Here is a 16,206-nt window from a genome sequence, read left to right on the forward strand (position 1 = left end):
TCCCTCTCCCCGCCATGCCATTTTGGTTTCCTCTCCCGTGACGTCACGGCCGACATATGGCCGTGGATTGACGTTCGCTGGCCAGGGCGCAAAATACCAAAACGGTCAGCCGTGTGTATAAACAGTTTATGAAACCTGTCATGACTTCAATTAATCAAAGACGATTGATCTCTCGCGGCTAAACAGCCACCACCCCTCTCTCATTTACTCTCAAAAATTTACCCATTTACATCCTGCAGAAATTAGGACACGCCATTCCATTTTTTTACGCGACGTCCACGTCACTTCTCTTCAGTTCAAAACAAAATCAACGTTAAAAGTATGAAGAAGTCTAATGGATGCAGTTCTGGTTCGAATTGATGTCCCAATCCGTCCAAAATTACTCGCAGAATTCTTCCAGATTTTAAAAAAAGTTATAGAAATCATGAGTTTCCTCATCAAAAGCATCAAAACAATCTGGCAATAGTGCTGGCTCAACTTCTTGCACAAAGTCATTCACAGTATTCACAGCCTACATTAGGCAATTTTTTTGATGCTTGGATTATGAGTAGCCAAGACTTTCGGGTTGCAACTAAAGATCATGATAGAATTAGAAGCACAGACTCCAACTGTCACCAGACCAATACGGGTGTTTCACAATAGTGCGCCTCAACGCGTTGACCAATCACAGTGCGCAAAATCCGTCGACCCAATGCACGTTTGGAAAGGGTCGACAGGTTTCGCGACTCACGGTGATTGGTCAGCGCGTTGCAAACTCTTTGCGTACTCTTGTGAATCGCTCGTATTTCGGGGTCTGTGTTGTTTTACTCGTCTGTGTTTTTCATTCTTCGCAGAAGAGTTTCTAGCTCAGTACATATCAGCGAACATGGGATTCCACTTGTGCTAACAGCCATGCGTCACTTCGCCCCTGTATACTCTGTACACTGGTGGAAGAAACTTCATCACTTTTGCCGTGGTTAATCTTTCAATTTGAGGCGCTATGAATCACGAAGTTCGAAGCCATATTTTTGGAGGTGCAGGTGTATATTTTACCGTAATTGTTTGTGTTGAAAGTTTCATCAGCCACGATCAGATAATTACCACACCCAGAAAATGAGTAATGGTAAACTATACGTCCTTTGGGGGTGGGGAAAAAAGGAGAAAAAGCAAAGAGACTGTGACAGGCAAGTCTGTAAAGTTTCGCAAAGATTCATGGGAGCCTCCTTCCAAAATATCCCCCTCGGTGATTTAAAACTGTTTGTTACAAAAAGACCGGGGGGAAAGGACGTTGCCTTTTAATCGATTGGCTGCATCTCCGAAGATTCATGAGTTGTGTTGTGGTGACTGTGGCTTAATTTAGTACTTCGACCTCTGACCTCAACTTCGTCAGAAACGCCTGTCGACATTTTAGGAGAGGGAGGTGATCAGAATTGAATCGGGAATGGTTAAACTGATTCAACCATCATTTTAGCGATGCGCATAACGAATTGGTCGGAGAAGTGGATACAACCTGTGAAGCTTTTCCAGAGAAATGTGCATTTGGGCATATTGTCCACGTGATATCTATAGCCAGTGCCGTCGCGAAATGAACATTTTCATGAATGACTGCGCTAATTGTGACTTTATTTGGCTGTTTCCCCCCATATGAATCTGACCGACGGCATTCTGAACTACCAGCGGTTAAATGCTATACCCAAAGAGAGTAGCCCGGATTGAATATATAAAGACGCTCCTCGTTTCCTACCCGTGGTTTTAATGTGTGATGGTACGCGACATTTCTGACCGGGAAGAGAAGCAAATTCTACGAACTATGAAAACAACTTCTAGCGTATTACCACAGCGGAATTTGTACCAGTCGGTATAACTTACCCCTGTGTAAACGGGTCATGACGAGTGGATGTACTCGGGGCGGTGCAGCCTCTATCCTGTCGCACTTCAACAAAACCAGGTTAACAAGTTGGGCCTACGGTTTCTCCGAACACACATCTCTATTTTTTATCGTGCAGACTTCATCACTTCCCCTCACACCCCACTGACGTTTTGCCGACAATATTATGGAATTTAGTGCATCTCTTTGAGTGAAACATCAAACTTTCGAATACACACTGAGGAAAATCGTGCACAGATATAGAATTATATAGAATTAAAATTCCACGATAACATCAACTGGATCAAAATTTACACTTGGTCTAAGTATTGGTGTCTTTATTTAGGCATACAATATTTTCTTAACAATCTGTAAGTGTAACTGAATCGGGGGCGGAGTCTGCATCCTCGACTGTGGGTGGGAAGTATCACTGGCACTCTGGTCAAGGGGTGAATTCACAGAACTGTCAAACATCAATATCAAGTCAAAACGCCGCTTATCATTGTGCTCATCAGCCGTTGATAATTGCTCTAGTGGGCCGCCATCGGCCACAGATGTCCAATTAGCAATGGAATTCAATTCAGAGGGATAAGAACCCATATTATTTACGAATCTACTTGGGCAGTCGGGCCAGGTTAGCCCATTGAGAATGTGTTCCATAGTTCCGGGTCCGAACCACATACGCCAGACCAGATGTTTTGGTGGAATTCCTCTGCAAGAAACTCCCCGTGCGCATGTCTTGGAATCACTCGGTGTGCGCTAATACAGAGACCAGCCCTGAGGGCGCAAGGAGATGAAGCCCAGCTATTCCCGTCTCTACTGACCTCGGCCAACGATTCCCCCCTCCCCCTCCCCCCGTCGGCAGGGACGACTGTCACGTGACATTTTTTTCTCAATGAAAACGACAAATTTGGCCGTCTGCACTGCTGCTCTGTGCAAGTTCCAGAACAAGAGTCGGCCAGTGTTTGTTTTTAGTAGGTGATTCGCACCCCTACATGAAACATTCATTGCTTGTTAATTTGCACTGATAAATTAACAACTTTATTGGAAGTCTTCTCATTCGACAGTTGATACCAAGTTAACCAGCGTTGTGAAGTGCACCTGGAGACCAGAGTTCTAATTCGAGGGTTTGTCTATGGTCAAGCTTAATTTGGGTTCTAAACTTGACAACTCTGACTCATCGACAGCGGTAGGGAAGAAAATAAATGACTCTTTCAGTGATAACCCTTGGTGTGATTCACATCCTGTGTTTTATAATGTGGTTAATTCTAATGAAACATTCGAATTTCAAGCGGTCTTAAACAACTTATCTCCAGAGTGAATTAAAGAAACTAGCTCCTTATCCTAAAGACATTAGGTTTCAGGTTTATTTCCATACCACATAGAAGGCTGCATCCGAATCTCTTGTCTAGAGCTAGATCTAGGTCCTCGCTCCAATGGAAATGCGTGGAGACGCGCAGACAATAGACCTAGCCGTAACTCTGGAAGCCCGTTTCGGACACGGCCTGAGTTAAATAATAGAGCCTACTCATAGAACTACATAGTCACCAGACTGTCCCATTCAGAGAAAAGGATTCACGTTTGTCTCCGAATCGTCAACCACAAAGCAGGCGGGTCTGTTAAAGTGTGTAAGGTTTTGTGTCTGCCCTGAATTATTTCCGACCGTCAGGAATGCCCGTCGCGGGAAATGAGCCAACGTGGTATGTGGACTAACATGCAAACACTGACGTCCTCAGCCAGATCTCTCGTGCAACCGACTCCATTCCGAGTGTCCGACGGTTTTCATACAAGTAAAAAGAAACAGATTGGGCCATTTATAACACCGAGTCGCGTATTATATACGAGCCCACGCCTCGACGCTCACAGTGCAACGCACTTAAAACAAATCACCCCCTTATGACGTGAATAAAAAATGATTTACCGAGTCTCGTGATTGTCAGTGAGAAGTGAGACGTAGAGAAGGAGACGAAGTACTAGACTGCGAAGATTCACGACTGGCAATATGAGAATCAAACATCACCGTGGCGTTAAACAAGGTAGAACGCTCTGCATCGCGCTCCAATCTGGCCCATTATGAAAATGAGACCTGGTGATAACGCGTCTCCGTTAATTTGCAAGCGCCGAGGTATTTGCGCTGGCCGACCCACTTCTTGTGTCTACCCACTTCCGACACTGGGTGCTGTCTTTTGATCTATGGGCGAACAGGGACGCCCTGGGGCCAGTTTCACACCCCTGCCCGTCCCAAGGGTTCCCTTGACTGGCAGTAAACGGTTCCAGCCCTCGTATATTATTCGCGGTTCCTCCCGATTTACTCGCGTGATCTATGCTTCCGCACCGCGTAAATCCAGTCTTTTTCCAGCGCGGCTGTCATGTCTCGTTATTACGGAGACCCGTGTCCCCCCCCCCGTGTATAGCTTCTCCGCGATTTGATCGTGTTTTATTCCATCGCTGACAAGTGGGAAGCAAAGTTTTTCTCTACCCCTCATTCCCATCTATTTTTCCCCCGCACGACCTGCGGGGTCTCGCTCAGCTTTGGCAACACTGGGCAGGAAGGCTTCTGACAATGTATTTATTGCTTTGTCTATCAAATCCAATCGAAAATATATGATGCAGGGGGGGGGGATATTTCATCATGCTGACAAAGTCTGATCGGATCACTTCTGAGCACCGTTATCGCCATATCCCCAAAATTGAAAGCCACTGTATGAAAACAAAACGGGGAGAGCTTATAATTATAAGACTCGCTGAAATCAAGAGAAAAAAAGACAGGCAATTCAGCTTATTCTAATAGTGGAATTGACATTTTCTTTACGCAGCAATGACACAACTTGAGACTCGATCCCTTCAGAAAAACTCACTTTTACTGCAGTCTTTGCCACTGAAATTCTCTTTTCAGAGTTGCCGATAAATAGCTAGGATTACAAATGGTTAGATCAATACATCTTTCTTGTGAGTTTTCATTGTATTTAATGTAATTAGCAAGTTGAGGTGACTTGGACAGGTGTCATTTTGTGGGTCATTTTGGGCGAAACGGATATTGCGAAATAAATGTTTAATAATCAGTTGATGGGGAAAATCTGACAATTTCCATAAAATATGGAAAACAAAACAACCGCATCGTCTAATAATTCCTCTGGCATAAAAATGAGAGAGAAAAGAGAAAAATTGTCAGATTGGGTGATACTATGTCAAAAGTAGGTCAAATACTTTATGAGCAGTTTCTTGCTGAAATTTGGTCAGTTTTAAGCCCAGTTTTTAAAGTATTTCAGATTATTTCGAACCGGTACAATATACTTCGCTGACACAACGTTTCCCAAGTACATTCAACTACATTTTTTCGCAGCGTTTTGTGACTAGTCCAGTGAGAACATGTGTTTTCAACGCACGAAGGCTGCTTTTGAGAGATTATTTCCCAAGGTATAGGCCTGACTGATTGTGGAGGTTAGTTAACACGCAATGGAAAGAATCCAGACTTTCGTGTATTTTGGTGCTTATTCCTTCCAATTTTTGAACTCCATCCTGTATATTTTATCAGCGATCCTAAATATTATCAACCGATTTTTGCGCAGTTTCTACAAAATGTTAGCAGATTATTATTGAAAAGGATTCACCATTTCGTCGGCTTTCAGGTGAAAACGAGGATAGGCACTACATTTCTTTTTGGCGTACCGGTAATGATTTGTGCGTCCCGGGGTCCTATGAATGATTTCGAACAACCCATCTTCGAGTTTGAGCTCTGACCCCGACCATATGTATTTTCAAGTTCCAGCTGAGAGGTTGGAGTGCTGGGGTCATAGGTCAGAGCCAGGTTGTGGTATGTACGCATGTGCGGCTGATGTTAAAGAGCTTCCTGCGTCTGCACGGATTTATGGCAATGGCTAATTATCCGTAAAATATGGATTCTCCGGATTTTCCTACATATGTATTTTCCCCTGAACTGAAATTTTTGAGAGTTGGGAGTAGATTATATATCATGCCACTGTCTGGTAAAAGATCATTTCGCTTTATTTTACTCTTTATAATTGCGATAATTCAATTGGTCAGAGAATAGCAAAACGTGTACCAAAGAAACAATACATCTGTAGGCTATATATGTGATGGTTACTTTTTCCCGTTGTTTAAAAAGGTGGGAAAGATCATTTTGGTAAAAGTTGACTGAACGGACCAACCTGTCTAACTTGTAGGTGAACAAAATTTTCCAAGCGATATTTTGAAAACTGTGAGCCGACCAGGTCTGTTTGGCTTCAATAACAAAACGAGTCTTCTGCCACAGAACGTCAGTTCAAAGAACGTAATACCTTTTGGTTGAACATTCTTAAAAAACCTTTATCTGTTTAGCAGGTTTTGTAAACAGCTATTTTTATTACGTCTTTTACGTTTAAAATAGTATAGACCTAAGATTTAATCCAATGGAGATATTCGTCCATCATTTTTAAAAGTGTTATTTCTTTTAACAAGAACAGCAACCAAAATGTGGTTTTTATAGGAAAACCACATGCGGAAACTTCACTGTTCAAATGATTGGTAAAGTGCACGTGGTACTTTGCAAAATATTCAACCTACATTATTATTATTTTTAAATTGGACAATCAGTGTTATAAATAAATTTTAAAATAATAAAACAGCGGTTAATTAAACCAAGCCGATCAAATGTAACAAACACCAGGCAACTTCCTTGTTCGACTCCCACTCACTTGACTATGCCAATAGTGTCCCATGTCCCATGACTACAATTATAACATACATCAACAGATTTTCCCGTAATTCCTAGCAACATTCGGAAAAGCCTGTCCAAAATTTTTCTAAAGACCCCGTTAGCAAACTTTTTTTCAGCGTTTACGCATATGCTGGAAGCTAACATTCTTGGCTTTACATCAAATAGTTGCAAGAAGATCAGTGCTGTTCCAGAAAGAGAATTGTCTACTAAAATAAGAACCTAATAGCCTAACTGCGAGCTCAGCAACATTTTATTTTACCAAAATATGGGCAGAGCCAACCTCAAAAATTCGGGAAAGGTCTGAGATGCAAGTCACTGTCTAGTAAAGTTACTCGGCCAGCTGTTCTTCTGGAGTAATGAGTGATGTTCATGTTTAGTGCCCTGTGTATGACCCGGTGTTTGTCAACCCAGCATTACTAGGGCAGCTGGCTACCGATGGCTGTCTTATCGTCAGGGGGACACACGGTGGAAAAATCTTCCGTAAACTTGCAATATTACAGAACACGATAGGCCATTTAGGGGAGTAAACTTGCCCTGCAAGCATTCTGTGTGATAGGAACTGGGTGAAAGCTCAAACTGTACAATAGTGGACATTTGACGACGAGACACGTCTGTAGCCACCCCCCCCTCCCCGCTGCATCTGCTCCATAAAGAATGTTACCCACTGCAGCGGATTGTCATGGATTTATTGTCTGTGCACCATTAAACTTAATTACACTTGCTCTTCCATAGTATCTACAACTCGATGCAATCATAATTATCTAACCTATTTTTCTTTTACACTTTTGATTAATACGCTGACAGACCACAAACTTCAAAACACGTCTGAACTTGAAACGAGACTCGTCATAGGCTTTCATTCGCAACACTGAACTCCTTACTTCGCATGAGGAAATTCTTTTTCATCAAATATGCAGAAGGTTGCTTTTTTGCAAGGATACTGTTGTCGTTGTTTTAAAGGAGTATTTTGTTTTGATTGGAACTAGATAGGGAGGGATCCCCTTCTGTGGGCACGGTCATTGGTCACATCTGACCTTACGTTGTCATCAACTGGAGAAGGGGGGGGGCATTTCCCGGGGGAACCAACTCCTATCACTCAACACCTTTCCTTGTGGATGCTTGGCAAGTCCTAGCGCATGCATCCATGACTGGCGTCGCACGCAATCTTTTGCAATCGCAATTATTACTTGCATTAAAAAAAAAGAAATTCCGGGACGGGATCATTTTCTTAAATCAGTCGAGCAAAAACGTTGGGAAAATAAGGATGCAATCTTTGAAAAACTTCACTTCAGTTGAAATTGAAATATTAATTTTTATTTTTTCATACAGATAAAACTGTAAACCTATCTCACCTATCAGAGAGAAACCTGGAATTTACATTACTGAAATTCGATCGGTCGCTAAACCACAGAAAAATTTTCTATGAAATGGATAGTTGTTTGTTTATCGTGTCTTTGTTTCATTTCTGAACATGAACGTGTTAACAGTGTGGCTTAAAGTATAACACCAGTAGAGGTGAGTTCGCTCTCATTCAAGACTTGGTTTATTTGTGTTACTGTCTAGCAGAATAAGGCTATTCGGCTGGATAGAGATTCAGAATTTTGGTTAGATTACTTTGACTTTTTAATCTTTTAGTACTTTGAACATCGTGTCCATGGCATATTATTCAGATGGAATAATCACAAACAGTCTGCCGGTAGGCATATTGGAGCTCTCAGTAATACCATTCTCTCGCGGTTTCCCGCCCCTCGATACCCTCTCTATACAAAAAAAATCAGGACTTGCTAATTTTGGCGCTTCCGTATCAGCAAGTTCCAATTCTTACCGCCGCTCCCTGGGAACGAGATCGAGCCGAAGTCCGTGAAAGATGAATTGCCTCTGCAATATTCATGGCACTAATTAAATAGGCACACATCCATTACGAATTGATGGGGGCCGATGGATGAAGATGTTGGAGATGTGGCCGGTCAGCCGTCACAATGTGCCCTTCCGAGGGAATTCCGTCAAAAGAAAAATACCCCAAAAAGAAAATTAAGGTTTCAAAGATAGGAGCTTCACTCGACCTTTGACCTGTAGATTTCCTTTGTTTTCCCATGCAAGGCCTAACGGAAACTCAAGTGAAATGTTTGGCGGTATTTGAAGACTAAATCATTGAAGGAGGCAATGAAGATGTGCTGTTTCTCCAAATGTCAAGTTGAGATCGGCGAAAACAGAACAGTAGCTATGGTGAACGGTTAGTCTTTTTGCCTTTAAAGGGCTAAAGGTTGCTGCCTATATGTTCCTTGCTTTTTTTAAACTATCACATCACATTTTTAAACACAATCACTGAACGATGATATAAACCGGATGTGCTGGTATTTTGTTGGATGTGAAAGATCTGCAGGCAGGATCCAGAGAGGTGAAACCGAGAGTAAACCAGCTCTACATATCATTATATACTACACGTATTTTCCAATTTTAGGAGGTTAGTCATGAAACAGCCGCAGACAACCTGCACTGTGGAAAGGTGCGAAATTTTGCGAGGTTTTTTGCGCCAAAGTGCGCGATAAAGTCCCGTGGGTTCCGTTCCCGGTGAATCACACGGAACACAAGAAGACGCGGGAACGTGCCCAGAAATGAACTGCCGACGTATAAGAGGCAGCGATGCCGGAGAAATTATCGCCACTCGTGGGATCAACTCCAAAATCGACTGATTGACAGAGCTATTAATTTTTTACGACACCTATTAAATGCCGTACACGTTATCGCCCCGCAATAATCCAGAGTCATTTTTTTTCTCTCAGTCAATCTCGCTTCTTGGCGCGCTATTCATCCGCTTGTGACTGTCGACGGTAGCTCGGGTAAAGCTGGACCCGAGGCCTGCTCTGCACGTGCTGTCCGATATATTCTATCCTTGGCCGTTAGTCTACCCCCTTGAATGAATTTCTGCTGGTCGAATTTTTCCGTGTGATATTTGTGTGACGTTAACGTGCAGTTCAGTAACCTGACCAGAGATGCCACGCGCTGGCAGGTTTTGCAACTGTCCATTATATTTAAGTCCTAAGTTGCCTCTTGACTAAGACTATAGCTTTAGTTTTTATTGACACCGCTCGCTCAAAAATCGGCCATCGGTCCATTTTATCTTGCCAGATTTCATGTCACTTGAATGGATCATTCAAGGGGATGATTATTGACCTGCATGGCCTTTTGTAGTGATTGTATGGATTGGCCCGTCTGTAAACTGAACAAAATCGGTGAAAAAGTCAAAAATGCCGAAACCGATCTATCTCCTTCCGCAGAAAAACGCCTTTGTTCCCACCTCGATCTTTAATTAGCTCGTATCCCACATACCCAATTTCAAATTACGGTCATCTCACAGTGTTTATAAAAGACAGCCTAGACCATCCATGCCCAGGAGTGGTGGAATTATAGATATTTTTTTTCGGGGGTAGTTTTGGAACAAAAGCCCGGTCATCTAGCTTAAGCGCGCCTGTCGACAAGCGATCTGCCCGGAAATCCGCGCCAAACCGCTGCTGAACGGCTTGGGCGAAAGTGAGAAAAGAAGAAAGAAGGAAACAAAAGAAATAAAAATTAAAAAAAAAGAGAGAGAGAAACACCCCCCCCCCCGCCTGAACACGGACATCGCTGATGATTGATACCCGAGGATCGGGATAATAAGACGATTTTTCTGCCCGTAGCCCGACCTCATACGTCGCTCAGCTTTATCCCTGCAGCCAGCATCACCCAACAGGCCCTGAGCTTCAATTTTTCCCCCTCCGCTCACCTCGCTGCTGGATGGCTGGCGCAGGGCGTTCATTGTGCCGGCTTAGATCACGTTGCTTGGAGGAAAGTATATAAAAAAAAGCAACTCAGAAAAAAAAAGACGGTTTCTTTAATTTGCCTCCACAGCGGAAAAGGTCTCCAGCGATGTCAACAAATTTAATCGTTCCTCATAAGGGACTTCATCAAAATGCGGGACAGTTTGGTCCTCGGGCTCCGAACGCCGAGTTGCCCAACTCAGGAGAGAAATAGGAGGTCTCCGTGTGGCTATTATGCAGAATGATGTGCGCAATCTGTCAGTTAACGGCGCGGCCGCGCCCGAGTTCACAGTTGCGGACCACAATGAATGGGGTAACCGATTCTTTTTTTGTCACTGCGTTGCTCTGTGAATTTCTGCGGCGTTTTTTCTCCTCTGTTGTTCATGCGTAGGGTTTAAAGACTACCATCAGACTGTCCAAACGGAAGATTGGAGACTGCATAGCCAGATGAGAAACTGATTTTATCAAGTTTTAGGTTCAATGAATAAAGAATTAAATTATTTTAAGACAATCTGCTCACTAGTACAACAATGATCTGTTTTTCCCTACAGAAAGAATTTCCTTGTACTAGAGCTATTCAAATATTCTTTGCACTGACGATATCGATTTTTTTTCCACGAAAGTACGAATACCTGTACTTTAAATTAAGTTCAAGGATGATTTCAATGTTCTGTTACTGTGTTAGTGTTTGTCCACCTCAATTTCACTGTTTTGCCAAACAGCCAAGATTCCGTATATTAAAACGCACGCTTTCGATAGATGCCCGGACAAACTACTTTCATTTCACTGTAACAATGCCAAACAAACAAGCGCAGGTCCCTGGATGGTGAACATCCACCCCACATTGAATTGATCCAAGGCCGCGGCATTACAGGGTACCAGTATATGGGTACTGCATGACACACTTGTAAGAAAGCATAGCGCTGCACGACAGGCAATGGAAGTTTTTTCCCTCTGAGCAGATGTCCCCCCCCCCAGGTTGTAAATTATACTTTTTGTAATTCGTCATATTGTGTTGACTGTTCTTTCCAATGAGAGGATACTTCACGCGGCCACGTGCAGAGATCTCCCTTAGCGCTCTTTAACGTCCACTCTGATTGGCTGTAACTCGTCGAATTCAAGAATCGGGTGAAGAATATTCCGGTTGATGCGGATACTAATGTTACCTTCCACGGAGAAAGGGTAATTGCACAGAATTCTTATGAAAATCCCCCCCCCTCTTCCAAATGGCTAGTTATTTTGTTTCAGGTGTAGCCGGCTCCAAATTCACAAGTTTGGCTCGTATTATGCACACATTACGCTCGTTTAATACTCAGGTTGATGGTATGTTTTAATCGAAAGCTGCAGGCGGTCGAAAAACGTTCCAAATGTGGTGAGCAAAATCTTTCCATTTCAGCCACGAGCGGTTGTGGTATGCAGCGGGGAAAGACCCTGGACTGACAAGAAAGTATTCTCGGCTTGAAAAGCCCGTGCACCTTTGTCTGTTTGAAACGAATGCAACTTGAGAAGAGTCTACGGTAATTATTTTTCTTTTTACGTCAGAGTTCCGGTAATAGACCACATCCTGTTGTAGCAATAGCAATAAAATAAGACAACTGGCTGAGATCTAAGAAAAAATCCATGAGGATATTGAAAAAGCAAGCCATCTTGCAAACTAAGGTGGTGATAGAAAGAATCCCTGCCTACTTCTTACCTCGAGTCAACTGGCTGGAACTTATTCCGGAAGCCAAACCGTTAGGTTCGAGTTGGACTGCAGTCGGGTGAAGCTGGAAGCCGGAAGGGAGGGTGTGCCTTGGAACGGCTCATCGGGCGTTGATCCCCTGTGGTGGTACCGGCCAGCCAACCGAGTGAAGTCCGAGCTGTAGTCTTATTGAAGCCTGTGCAAAATCCAGAGAGTCCTCGTCGGAACCTTATAATCCCCCGATTTGGTACGTTGAGGCGAAGCTAGGGGAAGGCCCCCCGGACGCCTTGCCACCTCGCCTCAGTGGCAACCCCAGCGATTCTACGGCCAAGCCGCCCGCACTCAACTGTTTAAAAGCCCCCACCACGAATCAGTGGCGGGCGACCTCCCCTCATGTTTTGCTGTATTATGCTAGAGCAACAAACCTCTATACCCCTGTTATCTCAAGGAACCATGTATCGGTTTTGTTGTCGGAGGCGGACGGCCAAGCCCTGCCACACGTGATGGTCGGGTGCAATTTCTGAGTCGGCCTTCCCTTCAAATTGAATTAAGCAAGCAAGAAGAAAACACAACATCGTTCCTCCAGTCTCCCCAATCTATCACCAGACCACGACGCGATCGAGACAACGCCGCAAATCTTTTTGGTTCGTCTCACACGCGGTTGATTTCTCGAGGTAGGAGAAAGTCCCGGTTCCCCAACTCCTCGGCAAAATGATTCGAATGAAGGACCGGGCTACGCTAAATATGCCAGCCGATCCATCTGGAAAAGAAAAGAATGACATTCTAACAAAAACAAACCCGTGTACCGCACGGACGCGAGCTATACCCCCATCGCCACGCGCGTGCACCATCAGCCAAAAAATCCTATTTTATGCCGGTGTTTTCGTTGTATGGTTTAGGAAAATAGCGCGGCTGTTATTCTTAGGCGGCCGGGTTGTTTTCATTTTCTGGCCCGCTCGCTCGCTGCCGAAGATTTCATTCCCAGATGTACTGTCTTTTTAACCCCTTTGTGCTACAAACAGTCGCAAATTATGATGATGGAATGGGGGTTAAATCAGCTATGCTAATTTTTGGAAAATAATTCGTATGTTAATGCTCCCAGCCAGACCGGATATCCGAGTGCACGTCGATAGGTGCGCGCCAAGTTTGTGTGGCAGAGGAAAACCTATGATTTGAGCTGCGTGTTTGGCTGTCAACGCTCTGTTCCTTCACATTACTCGCTCAAAAAAAAACTACGGATGGTTTTATCCTCTATAGATTGTGTTTGGTTGAATTCTTACTAGTTTATTTTTTGACCTGTTGTCACGGATTGGCGAGCCACTCAACACAGGTATTTCTGTGAAGCTCTCTGGCATTCAGGATCTTGGGGTATCGTGAACGCGACAGCAGCAGACGAGAATGTAAACCGCTTGCGCGCCATAAATCATCACCACCGTGTGATGTTTGACACACCTGACTCCGCCGGGCGTGTTGCGCTGCGCCCCGCGGTCCGCCTGTCCCCCCTCGCATTGTTTACCACATCCGCCGGTTTGTTTGTAAACAACATCTTGTTTGTAACGTTGCCATTTCTGACAGGCCTCTGCTGCCGTGCCCTTCCCCCTTCTATCTTGTGTCGCTGCGGTGTGACACTGGCCGGGATAGAATGATAGGAGGACACAAAGGGGCTCGGAGCACGCCGTGCCCTGACCGCATCTGCACGGCGGGATTTTTTTGGGTTTTTTTTGCACTAGGGCTCTCAATAAAGTTTATTAACATCACGGATGTATTTATGCCTCGATGTCTGTCACGTAGGCCTGCGACACGCAGTGCTCTCAAAAGATATTCTGTCGCTGAAATTGGATAAACCCGCCCCAGTCCCGCGGATAAATTCAAGACCTGACGCCCTCTCACGAAGGAACATGAGAGGGCGTGGGTCAACCAAAGCCTATCATTCGGAGGTCCCCGAGGAAGGGGGAAGGGGAGACCCTCAGCCCAGCCTCCATCAAAGTGGTAACTTCCTTATGATTTTTTTTAATTAAAGCTCTTTGAAAATCTGGGTTCGATGTTAAAAGCCTGCTTGTGAACGTAGGCCTACGTGCAGATGTATCATTTTGAATTCCCACTTATTCCAATTTTATTTATTTGTATTAATGCCAACTAAAATTTACGTTGGGGTATGTTCTATCTCCTGGATCGCCGTCTGTATATTTGATATTTGAATGTTTCTTAACTCTGAAAGCTATCTCTCAGATCGAGAGTCATGATATTTTGTCATTTGGAATCACTTTCACTATTGAATCAACCACCAAAAGTCAATTGGTGTCACCAAGTATAGGTTTCGTTTTCAGACAGGTTTTTATGACACAGATTCAAATTCGAAGCAACGGCATCCAACGCCATTGATTCTTTTTAAACCAAAGAATGATTTCAACTATGGATATCGACTGTCGGTAATGTTAGCTCCATGTGTGGCGTAGTGAGTGCTAAATCAAGACTGAAGCCCGCCCTGGTTTCCAGCCAGTGACGAGCAGCAGTGATGGCCGTGCCCATGTTGTTTCCAAGCAGCCATTGTAGAGTCGACTCACGGTCACTTCTTTCCCAATCTTCACTGAGCACATGGAGCGGAGTACGCTCTTGTACATACATGTACATGTACATCTAGAAAGACGGCCAGCGTACAATCGAACCTCACTACAGGGCACGAGGTTGAGCTGCAGTGCTCAACATGGCGACCACCACTAAACGGTGCCAGCAGTGGTCGATTTTTTTGTGTGTGTGCAGAATGGGGCCATGTCCTCCCCACAACTGCAGGCGGGCGGGCATGGTCTCCCCATGCGCGAGAGGTCATTTTACTTCCATGTCGAGTTCAGTCACCTTGGACTGGTGAGCATCGTCGAACCGTCTCCCGAATGATAGGCCGAAAATAGATTCACTATTATTGGCATTTAGCCGTAGAAGGGAACTTCATAATAGTGTTGCAGAGGATAGTGTCGGTCGAGTTCACTGGCCGGCTCACAATGAAAGATGCTAGTAAGATGAGAACTGAGGTTGCTCGGACATTTATTGTTGGGGCTGTAGTGTAGGGAACAACAGGGCAGCAGGCAGTTTGGTTATACCCTGTTATGTTTGCGCGACAGGGTAGGGTTGGGATGTGCCGGACAGTCCGGAGTAAAAGAGAAAGAGCAGTTTAATGGTGATGCCAAGTAAGAGGCACACAGAGGCAACACAACAACAACCGAGCGAGGTGTTGTCCCTGACTCGCAACGTTCTTGTCTGGCGGTGGGGGAACAAAAACGGGTAGGAACCCGATAGTGTGATCGGATTGGCCGGAGGAGCGTTTACTCCCCGGGCGATTCACCACAAACAGGTTTTGTAAAAGAACATTCCCCGGAGAGAAAGCAAGGGGGAAAACAGTCAATGTAAACGATCATATTAGGAACTTTCTCTCCCCCGTGAATCATTTATGAAAGGGCCCTGATTTGGCATTTTTCTTATACTGAAAAGAAAGAAAATGGTCATTGTTATTTGTATTGGAAGAAAAGTGAAAGAAAAAAATGAAAGCCAACAAAATGTACAGTGCTCTTTTTATTGATCAGCTTCGTTTGTTGATCCTAGCACTGATACCGAGAGTGAACTTTATGGATATGGGCCAAACAACACCTGATCGTCATATGTTTTCCAGTTTCGTCTTTATGACTGTTAAAAACAAAGCGTTATACAACCGAGATTAAATTCTTTTTTTAAAATTCCACAATGCTGCAGTTACTCAATGCCATTTTTACCTCTGCCATTTCAGCATGACATAAAAACGAATCCTCTCAGTCAAATCTTCAAGTGCGCCGTTTTGAGGGGATCCTCCAGCAGTACGCATCTACCGCGGTTTTCCTCGGTTTGTGCTTGGATAAGACCCCCTTGAGAAAAGACCTGCTCTAATTCGGCCACTCGGCCACCTCCATTTAGCTCACTTGACCGGGTTAAAATCGCCATAATTAAACCATGGCCCTTCGATAATAGTCTTCATCCCAGCCGGCATCTCTCATGGCCCCCACAGAGGAAAAACAAAAGAAAAGAAAAATGAAAACGAGAATTTAGGAAAAAAATAATGGCGCCTTTCATGCGGACAGGTGTTAAGGAAAATATTATCCAGCTGGTAGGTTTTCATCTTTGGGGTTTCGACAATATTTTC

The 16,206-nt window shown here is 44.2% G+C and overlaps 1 long non-coding RNA gene across 3 annotated transcripts in view; it reads right to left on the reverse strand.

Annotated features, from left to right (window-relative positions):
* The window catches only part of LOC110983294 (uncharacterized), a 94,158-nt gene that overhangs the window by 56,816 nt on the left and 21,136 nt on the right, over positions 1-16,206 (reverse strand). Inside the window, exon 2 of one of the 3 annotated variants that reach the window (XR_015425602.1) lies at positions 12,054-12,801. This is a non-coding gene — a long non-coding RNA (uncharacterized LOC110983294). Of the gene's footprint in view, positions 1-12,053; positions 13,127-16,206 lie in introns of those variants that run through there. The other 2 variants (XR_002598704.2, XR_002598703.2) reach the window with 2 other exon arrangements.

This window comes from Acanthaster planci, linkage group LG06 (assembly GCF_054643075.1).
Source record: "Acanthaster planci isolate LZ-2023a linkage group LG06, COTS_SCS, whole genome shotgun sequence".
Lineage (NCBI taxonomy): Eukaryota > Metazoa > Echinodermata > Asteroidea > Valvatida > Acanthasteridae > Acanthaster > Acanthaster planci.